Raw genomic sequence first — 10,586 nt, forward strand, 5'->3', positions numbered from 1 at the left:
TCCGATCATGTAATTGCAATTCTTTTATCAAATATACCTTATACCCGATAAGGATAATCAAATATATATAAATAAGTTCGATCCTGTCCCGTTTCTGTCCGTTCCTGTAAATCGTCGCCCGTTTCTGTCCGTTCCTGTAAATCGTCGCTCGTTCCTGCCCGACCCATATCAAAACAATACTCTTATTTCGTTGCAATCTTTTTATCAAATATATCTTATACCTGATAAAAAATATATAATAATATAAATATAGGTATCATAAGCAGGGACGTATAGTGAAGGGGATTAGCAACTCCCTCTCTGCCTTACCAATTTTATGACACGTCAATCTAGACTTACCTCCCCCTGATTCCGGAGCAGCTGGCGAGCGCCACCTATCTCAATTTTGACAAAGCAAGATGGCGTCGATACCGCCTCGTTAGATGCAGAAGTTGGTGTGAAAACAAACCAATCTCGATAAGTGTTCTTACGTCTTTTGTTTATCCCATTGTTATAAGCTGATTGTATTACTTTTAATTGATAAAATCTGTGGTATCATAGTAATTGATGTCTCGTTTTTGGAGTATATTTTTCTATTTTAAAACGCGATGTAACGCGTGGTTCAGAGTATTGTGGTGGGCGTCGACAGACAAAAATGCGGGATAAAACAAAACCCACATATATCTGAACCACCTCACTCCAAAAGTATTTGACCGATCTTTTTTAAATTAGCAGCAATAGAAAGCTGAATAAATTTTATAACGACCCAACCCATTTTAATTGCAAATAACATAATTTAACTTGTGTTATTTTTGTGTCAAAAAGACTAAATATCAGCATTATTTTTCACTGGAACGTAAATCATTATTGCGAAAGTAGTTGGTGACTGCTCACTGTTTTGATTAAATTTTATAAACTATCGATTATATTTTTTAAAACAATTAATATCAATAAACAGCCGAGTAATTTCTATGTTAAGTAGGCCTGATTTGATTTGCATTACTTGGAACGATAGCGATGTCACAGATGAAATTACTCGTCTGGTAACGAAGGACACGTGTTGTTAAAAACCGTAAACAAAAATGCGGGATAAAAAAACCCACTTGTATGTGAACCACCTCACTCCAAAAGTATTTGACCGATCTTTTTTTAATTAGCAGCAATAGAAAGCTGAATAACTTTTATAACGACCCAACCCATTTTAATTGCAAATAATATAATTTAACTTGTGTTATTTTTGTGTCGAAAAGTGTAAATATCAGCAATATTTTTCACTGGAACGTAAATCATGGCGAAAGTAGTTGGTAACTGCTCACTGTTTTGATTAATTTTATAAACTATCGTTTGTATTTTTTAAATCAATTAATATCAATAAACAGCCGAGTAATTTCTATGTTAAGTAGGCCTGATTTGGTTTGCATTATTTGGAACGATAGCGATGTCACGGATGAAAATACTCGTCTGATAACAAAGGACACGTGTTGTTCAAAACCGTAAACAACCGGAAATGTTAAACGCAACAAAAAAGTATCGCCTGCATTCGAGGATCAGGTCATTTAAAAAATACTTCTTTTTGAAATTTACAGCGATAGAAAGTTGAATAATTTTTTGATATGTAGTACTAATTTTTATGGCAAAAAAACCCAAATAACTTGTGCTGTTTTTGTGTCAAAAAGTGTCAATATTAGCATTATTTTCACTGGAACGTACTTTACGAAATGTGATTTGTTGTAACAGCCATCAACACAGCCGAAAGGCTATCCATAGTGGCAACGATAGCCCTGTCCCTGGAATAAAAAGAAGACCTACTAATACACAGTCCCAATTAGGGCTAACCGTTATCAAAACACTTCGATCTCGGCGAGATTGTTGACATGACACCGAAAGCAGGTGCGTGCTTAATTTTAACGCTAGTGCGCAAGCGCGGGCTGATCGAGAGGGGGCTCTCGATGACTTCGCGGTTCGGTGAACAAACACAAAAGCGACGTGCTATAGAATCTTGACTGGGGCAGAGTTGCCAATCCCCTCTATATACTGTCCCTGTCATAAGTAATGACGGCATAAATATATATATATATTTTAGTCCGATTATGCTCCGATCATGTAATTGCAATTCTTTTATCAAATATACCTTATACCCGATAAGGATAATTAAATATATACAATAAATATATATAAATAAGTCCGATCCTGCCCCGTTTCTGTCCGTTCCTGTAAATCGTCGCCCGTTCCTGCCCGATCCATATCAATACAATACTCTTAATTCCTTGCAATTCTTTTATCAAATATATCTTATACCCGATAGTTTTTTTTGTATAATACTATAAATGTACGTAGGTATCATACGTAATATCGACATACATGTATATATATAATTTAGTCCGATTCTGCCCTGATCATGTAATTGCAATCCTTTTATCAAATATATCTTATACCCAATAATGATACTTAAATGTATCTAATATGTATATATATATATATTCATTAATGTATATAATAATTAATAGATTTCTGCCCGTTCCTGCCCGTTTCTGTCCGTTCCTGTCCGTTCATGTAAATTGTCTAACCGGATGACCATCCTATTAGACTAACAGAAGAATAATGTTACTTTTTATTATATTCGCCCATAAACCTATGTCAATTGCTTTACGGAAATCAACACATGAACAGATTTTTGTTTATCGAGTGAAAATAAACGGATAAGTGCATGCAAGATACTTTCTGTTGTAGAAAAACCTATCCTATTTCTAAATTCAGCTAAATAACAGTGTTGAGTGCTTTTTAAGTATTCGTTTATGATGCCATCAATATCCGGTGCTTTGTTATTACTAAGATTACAAATGTATTATGTATACTACTGTTTGTATTTAGTACTAATCACGACAAAGCAATACGAATGCGCCAATACATTCGCGTCCTTCCGGCACTGGCAAGTACGAGTACAGTCTGGGATGTAAGCTGACAGGTCCTGATGTGTAAACCCAGCGACGCCGACATTTTCTTAGTCTGTACGTGTGATTCAAACATTATTTCTAAAGTCATCCTTCATCACGTGCAAATATATATAAGGTAAGTAATTACCCAACAGGCACATGTACGTTGAATAATTTCAACGTATTTTTTGTGTCATAGATGATTGGTAAAAATGTATTCACAGTATAATTTTTGCATCAATGATGCCATTTTCTCACATACTTCACAGGGTGATCCCGTTGTTGCTAGAGAAAAGATTAATAGAATCTTTCATGGGTCTGTTCCGTGGACAGGGATATCTCAACCCTCGTAAGAGTTTGGCTGGTCAGCACGAGGCTTGCCAGCCAAACTCTTACACGAGGGTTGAGATATCCCTGTCTATGGAACAGACCCATGGTTTTTTTCTCACATACATACAAATATTATAAACAAATTCCAGTCGGAATAAAAAAGGGTTGAGACGGACGATTCCCCATTCACAACAATTGTATGACATCACAGAAACAATTACATCATTACATCGTGTAGACAACGACCTGAACCTATGTAAACATATGTTATCCTACAAGGAAGAGAGCCTTTGTATTCTCAGTTATTAAGTATGTCGTCTGAAATAAGTGATAACCTTTAAGAAGTGTCATATATCAAAGAATCTTTCTCAATTATTCTCTCTTGGTACCTTGGCTGCAAAGCTTGGACAGGTTGGTCCAAAGAACTGTTTCTCAAAATCTCTTTGTACTTGGTCCCATTTCTTTCTTCTTCAGTATTATTGATGAAAACTGATATCTCTTGGAATCAGCTCTTTTTGGCATTTTCCAGCCTAGTATTTCAAAAACCTTTCATTCTGTAGTACAAGATTTGAATAAATCTATAGTTCCTTGTTCCTTGGTCCTGACCATTTGAGTAGGGAACAGATACTTTCACACAGTACTGTATTCGCAGAAACATTCTTTAGAGACAGAGTGACTGCCATACATGATATATTTATATTAAAAAAAGTGCTGACCATAAGCTTCAGAAAATGTCTTATTGTAGCCAGAAGAAGTATTATTATCTTAAATTTATTAGCTTAGCTCTACCTGACGGCAACATTTTGGACACAGAACGACCATTCTCTGGAAGCGAAAGTGATGCAATCATTACAAGATGGACATTACAGGGTTTGACACTAACTCATTTTGCTTGGTAGCTAGTCCACAGGACTAGTTGAGTAGATTATTTACTAGTCCTTTGTCAATGTAACTAGTCCAAGATTTCCTGATAAGGAAACATCGCGATCTACAGCATGAAACATCAAAAGTAATCGACTTAGATAATTACTGCCATGAAAATATTGTGAAGTTTTTGGAAAATTTGGAATTTTTTTATGCAAAAAATCTTATTTTAAGCAGTTTCCTAAATTTTAAAAAGGTGTATTCTTATAGTCCTTGCTGAAATCTACCAGTCCAGGACTAGTGTCAGTGTCGACCCTTGGACAAGCTCACTAGATTGGAACAAGATGACTACAACAATCATGAATGTAGTCGTTGTTTGTGGTTTTAGAGATGTCCTGCCAATGTTGGAGACATCTGGTATTAATACCAATATGCCCTCATATCTTAAGACTGGTCAGAGCCAACACTCTGATGTACAGGCTAACATTGACAGGACAGTTATTAAATCCTGATGGATTGTAGAGTCTTATCATGGCCGTCTTTAAGCATTGGACATTGTTTAGAACTCAACTAATTTCAAATTGCTTCATTGATATAATTAAGGCAGTGCTAAATATTGTGACTGCAAATATATCTCAATGGGATATGGGGACCAATTTATCAAAGATTACCAGAAACTGACAGTAAAGACAGAGAAGTCGCACAACAAATGAATTTTTGAATTACCAAAACAGACTGTTTAGCTCAGAGGGTGAAAACAGAACCACTCTCTACAAGAGAGCTAAAACTACTTGGAATCGTGTATTTTATATATATAAAAAGTGAAAGATTTGTCCGTATATAAGATTTAATCTTTTCTGAAAGTTATTGTTGTGAAAACAACATCCTTATATTCCAATAACCTGTACATGTTCTGCCCATGCCAGGTGTTAATTATCTCCCCTATTGAGGTGTCAATCAACGCTAGGCCTAATTAAAGATTTCTGGACTGTCGGTGATATTCAATGTACAGTACATAAGTTAGCTGCCAATCGACTAGTTAATCCCTAATGCTTGCACCAGGGAGTACATTTCATTGACTCTACTCGATTTGGTGTTATTCATTACACATTTTCAATGATATTAGGACATGTTTTGTTAGATCAAATGATGCTCTGTAAGATTAGTAGTGGCTCTGTCCTATTACCAGTGGTTATGTTGTATTACATGTGGTTCATGTGTATTAACAGAAACTCGCGTTGAGATTAAATGAAATCGGTAGATCTTGTTTATCTGTGGGCACCAAGCCAAATTTTAGCAAGCAGCCGATCTCGATCTCGATCGCTCGCGGGCACTCGCTCGCGGGCACGTTTCACGCTGTGACGGTCGCGAGCCCAACGTAACTTGGTTAAAATCAGGGTACCTGTTAATAAACTTGTGAAATTTCACACTGTCAGTGTTGAAAGTATGTTTGAATAAGTGCCAAGAGATAAAAAAAAAAATCCTGTATAAATTATTGCCAAAATCGGCAAGTTTTTCACTCCAAATTTGTGATTGAAGCGAGGCGTTGAAATTAATCACAGAGTGTCCTGTTATCACGAAGAGATTAATACTCTGTAAAGAAAAGATATCAATGCACGTACCGATAATGGAATACTCGCACAGAATGATGAAAAATATGACATTGAAGGAAGTCGTTTATCAAGGTAGATCCGCCGGCTTTACATGGTATCATAAGCCCTCCATGCAGTCATGTGTGATGGGGATAAACTTTGGACAGAGAAATACGGTATATAACTACTGCCATGTATATATATGTCTGCTGTGAACGATGTTCCTGTCTACAGTACCACAGATATACAGTTGCAATCGGCACACCGAATAAAAAGCGCTACTCGAATTTCCCGAATTGAAAAGAAATAACGCCAGCAAATATGTTACTTTGTGTAATTCCGAGAGAAAACGGGTTGAAGTGGATATTTAAAAAGAAACGAGTCGCACAAGATCTATTAAAAGATCCCATTAATGCTTAAAATAAAATAGCATTGCCTTGTAGAACGTGATTATCATTTCGTCTTTGCCCAATATTGGGGCAAAATTTATGTGCATATGTTGGTCAATATTTCACTAGATTACACGATTTCCCCTTTAAAAATCAAGATCATAATTGAAATGTACCGGTACGTTATTTCACACATCATTATGAGTTTCTCCGTTAAGTAAACATTGTATAAAAAATTACCACAGTTTACTGATCAACATTAGTTCTAGCCGACTGTCTCTGCATTGTGAAATAACTAGAATGATTGGTTAGTCTGAGACGTCAATCACACCTCTGCACAGTAGCCATCGTGTCATAATGGGCGGAGCTTACGCAATATACCGCATCATGCGACTGATTGGATGATGTGTGTCGTGAAGGTGCCTACCAGTCAATTCACCAAATTTTTGTGATTTCATTATGTGTTCATAAAAATGAAAAATAAAAAAGACGGTTGTATATAATAATGACCAGAATGAAAATATTGGTCATTACACTTATATAAAGGATAAAGATGATAATCCTACCTGTAGCTGCGGGAACCATAGCTTCTAGGCCCGATAGTTTTATTAGCTCACCTGTCCGAAGGGCAAGTGAGCTTATGTCATGGTGCGGCGTCCGTCGTCCGTCCTCGTCCGTCAACTTTTCCTTTAAACAACTTCTTCTGAAGAACGGACAGGCCTAGAGTCATGATATTTGACTGAAAGCTTTGTTGGTAGGAGCCCGACAAAGTTTGAGAATGAAAATAACCTTGACCTACTTTCAAGGTCACAGCGTTCAAATATGTCAAACAGTTCAAACAGCTTCTTCTGAAGAATTAAAAGGCATAAAATTATAATATTTGGCTGGTGACTTCCCGGGGTAGAGCTCACCAAAGTTTGCAAATGAAAATGACCTCAACCTACTTTGGAGGTCACAGAGGTCAACAACATTTTAATGGATTTGTTCTTGAGAACTAAAAGGAATGGATTCATAAGATTTGGCTGGTAGCTTTTTGGAATAGAGCTAACCAATTTGAGAAGGAAAATGACATTGACCTACTTACAAGATCGCAGGGAAAAATATGTCAAGCAACTTCTGAAGAAGAATCAAAAAGCATACAATCTTATAATAATATTTTGCTGGTAGTTTCAACAGATGGAGCCAACAAAGTTTGCGAGGGAAATATTTTTAGTGCAATATAATATTTAATGAGAATATCTTGCTATGACTGCTTAAATATTCAGGTGAGCGATACAGGCCCTCTTGGGCGTCTTGTTTCCTGGGAAAGAGCCAAACAAAGTCTGTGAATGCAAATGACCTTGACTTACTTTCAAGGTTACAGCGTTCAAATATGTCAAACAGTTCAAACTACTTCTGAAGAATTAAAATTCATAAAATTATAATATTTGGCCGGTGACTTCCTGGGATAGAGCTCAACAAAGTTTGCGAATGAAAATGACCTCAACCAGAGGTCACAGAGGTCAACAACATTTTAAAGGATTTGTTCTCAAGAACTAAAAGGAATGGATTCATAAGATTTGGCTGGTAGCATTTTGGAATAGAGCTAACCAATTTGAGAAGGAAAATGACATTGACCTACTTACAAGGTCACAGGTAAAAATATATCAAGCAACTTCTGAAGAAGAATCAAAAAGCTTAGAATTTTATAATAATATTTTGCTGGTAGTTTCAACAGATGGAGCCAGCAAAGTTTGCGAGGGAAATATTTTTAGTGCAATATAATACTGAATGAGAATATTTTGCTATGACTGCTTAAATATTCAGGTGAGCGATACAGGCCCTCTTGGGCCTCTTGTTATTCTTTATTGTTCCGATAACAATAAAGAAACCACGATCCGGCCTAGAAGCTAGAAGCGGTTCCCGCAGCTATCCTACCTGTAACATGGACTTCGCTAATATCAAGATACCTAATCTTATTTTATTCCGTGTGGATCAATCGGAGACAACAAGTATTCATATTATTTCGTGTTTAACTATTGCATCAGAATTAAGTATGAATATAATTTAGGAGTTTTAAACCAACTACGTTTTGAAAGTTAACTGTATTGCATTTCTTTAATTATGATCCCTTTGACACTGTTAGGTTTCAATTTAAATTCGTCTAATATACTGTATTCCTTCACGGATGGTAAATTATGTATACCGTAAAAACCCATGTAATTTGCGCACCTGTGTAATTTGCGCAGGTACTTTTTGAGGCTGAAAATCGGGAAAAAAGCTTCTACTCGAATATTTTGCGCACCCAAAAAATCAGGAAAAAAAACGATGTTCATGCTCCGAAAATCGATCTCTGAATAATTATTTTTTAAATATATTTCTATGATTTTTTTTTCATTGATGTAAAATGATATTTAAAACCAAGAAGAAACTACGAAAATGTGTATTTTGTTGCTTGTTTTCTTTGAATTATCTGATCACACATGACACACACGTGTGCGCATATCGGCATACATCAATTCATTTTAGCAATATTTTACATAAAACATTTACTTGCTTACAAAAACATATCAATTAATAAGTAATTCGATGTTTAGTAACCGCTGGTGCATATCTCCTGGTGAAAGACATAATTAGATACCTTTTATTGATCATAATTACGATCAGTGAGAAGGGCTCATCATGGCGGCTTGGGTTACGTCACTTCAAACCAGGTCATGTCACAGTTCAGTTTGGCCACGGAATTAGATTATCTAAGTCCGTGGTTTGGCGATATTTTTTACAAATTACAATGCAGTAATGAGCTAACACTATCTCTGTGATTACCCGTTAACAATAGCTCTACTAATTGAAATGATTTGCAGTCGCGATCGACGGACCGTGTTGTTGTTTTTTTCACTCGCCAACACGTGGCGTGAATTACGAAGCCCTACTGCATTGTCATAACTACAGACTGATTTGACTGATAAGGGATTATAAAAAATATGTTTATACTAGAAGCGTGGACAATCAATACATCCTCTTCAAATCTACTCCAAGGAAAAAAATAGTTAACGCAGACTATTTTTACGATGCTTCATTTAATAAATATTGAAATAATTCACGAGGTTATTATCAATCACGTGTTTACGTAATGTTAGACGCGAGATCAACATGAAAGTGAGCCGGAAAAAAACCATGCTATACGTATACGCATAGGCGATTTGAAAAAACTTACAGAACTTACATAGAACGGAGCTTAAATTGAACAACTACATTTTCGTAATAGTATGGGGAAACGCACCGAGATGTCGAAACGTAATGTCGTAAGTTGATCGGCGATTCTCTGGCATAGGAATTTGGCTAAACTTTTTTTGTTAACGGTTACCTATTTATTAATACTTTTCACATAAACTCACATAACAACACATTATGTATCTTTTATTAATGTTTGACATAAATAAATTTGTTGATCGTCATTTGTCTTAGAGTTCCGTGTACCAAGGGACATAATCCAAGATGGCGATCTCTCAGAATCGTCGATCTTTTCCTGAAAAAAACTTGAAATTTTCTATACCTGTGTATTTTACGCACCCCCCACTTTGGGTATTAAATTTCTGAAAAAAAAGTGCGCAAATTACATGGGTTTTTACGGTATACCAGAATTGTAATTAAATGTACATGCATGCACACTATCATCGTAAGTTTCAGTTTTTGTCATTTTTTCGTACTTTTAACAAATATATGTTGTTTCTATGTATAATATATTTTGAAGAAAAAAAATCCAAGCCGGTCCTTAGATTTGATCCACAGAATCTGTCGATGGATCAATCGGAGACAACAAGTATTCATATTATTTCGTGTTTAACTATTGCATCAGAATTAAGTATGAATAGTATGAATATAATTTAGGAGTTTTAAACCAACTACGTTTTGAAAGTGAACTGTATTGCATTTCTTTAATTATTATCCCTTTGACACTGTTAGGTTTTAAAGAATGTCTTTATAAAAATTCAAACTAACGTTGTGATCCATTTTCATACGTTGGTATAGTGTCAAAATGATCATGATAAGTGTTAAAACTATGTATTATGAATACTTAATAAAATTCCAACGAATGTCATTTCACACAAAAACGTTTATAATAATATAAAATGCCGCCGCCGTATAGTCTGTAGACAAATCCGCATCTACACTGGTAACCCTGTTACAACCAATCTGCTCGCCGATATCCGTATTTTTAGACGTTTGACGAGTATATTCCGACAACGTGATTTATTTCAAGACATCTTTTTAGGTCACCTGAGCTTTGCTCAAGTGACCTATTCTTATCAATTTTCGTCCGTCGTCGTCCGTCGTGCGTAAACTTTTACATTTTCAACTTCTTCTCAAGAACCAGTGGATGGATTTTTTTCAAACTTGGTCAGAATCATCCTTGGTAGATGAGGCTTCAAAATTGTAAAATTGGGATTCCTACCCCAACCCCTGGGGCCAGGGTGGGGCCCCAAAGGGAAAATTAACCAATATTTCAAAAATCTTCT

At 35.8% G+C, this 10,586-nt stretch overlaps 1 protein-coding gene across 1 annotated transcript in view; it reads left to right on the top strand.

Moving 5' to 3' along the window:
- The first annotated feature begins 2,938 nt into the window (after positions 1–2,938).
- LOC110448681 (cell wall protein DAN4-like) overlaps positions 2,939–10,586 on the top strand; it is a 113,173-nt gene continuing 105,525 nt past the window's right edge. The window contains exon 1 of the mRNA XM_021495064.1: positions 2,939–3,048. The gene's annotated coding sequence lies outside the window, so the exon portion shown is untranslated. The remainder of the gene's footprint in view (positions 3,049–10,586) is intronic.

The sequence above is a fragment of the Mizuhopecten yessoensis genome, unplaced genomic scaffold (genome assembly GCF_002113885.1).
Source record: "Mizuhopecten yessoensis strain PY_sf001 unplaced genomic scaffold, ASM211388v2 scaffold4131, whole genome shotgun sequence".
Taxonomy (NCBI): domain Eukaryota; kingdom Metazoa; phylum Mollusca; class Bivalvia; order Pectinida; family Pectinidae; genus Mizuhopecten; species Mizuhopecten yessoensis.